Raw genomic sequence first — 376 nt, forward strand, 5'->3', positions numbered from 1 at the left:
TACCTGCAATAGATGTATGAATTTGTTATGTGAGTTGAAAGCTGACTCTCATTCGTAATACTTTGATAACTGTCTGTTTTACCCTGTGTTTATGTCCTTTCAATAATAGATGACAGTAAACGTTAGCCGTTATTCTGACCGACTGTCACTCTGTTTATTTGCATCCACATTATGTAAACTTCCATTTTTTCAATCACTATTGTCTATTGATCTATCTATACATCATTTAAATGTTATCTCTATATATACACTTATCCTTCCTTTTCGATCATTGTATCGATATAAATTCCGTATGCTTTTAGCCCCATAGTCTTGCAAAGGAGAGGGGAAAGTCCGAAATACGTGAGGAGGCAACGAGGAGAATAAAAGCGTAATT

The sequence above is a fragment of the Penaeus monodon genome, chromosome 27, assembly GCF_015228065.2.
Source record: "Penaeus monodon isolate SGIC_2016 chromosome 27, NSTDA_Pmon_1, whole genome shotgun sequence".
Taxonomy (NCBI): Eukaryota; Metazoa; Arthropoda; class Malacostraca; order Decapoda; family Penaeidae; genus Penaeus; species Penaeus monodon.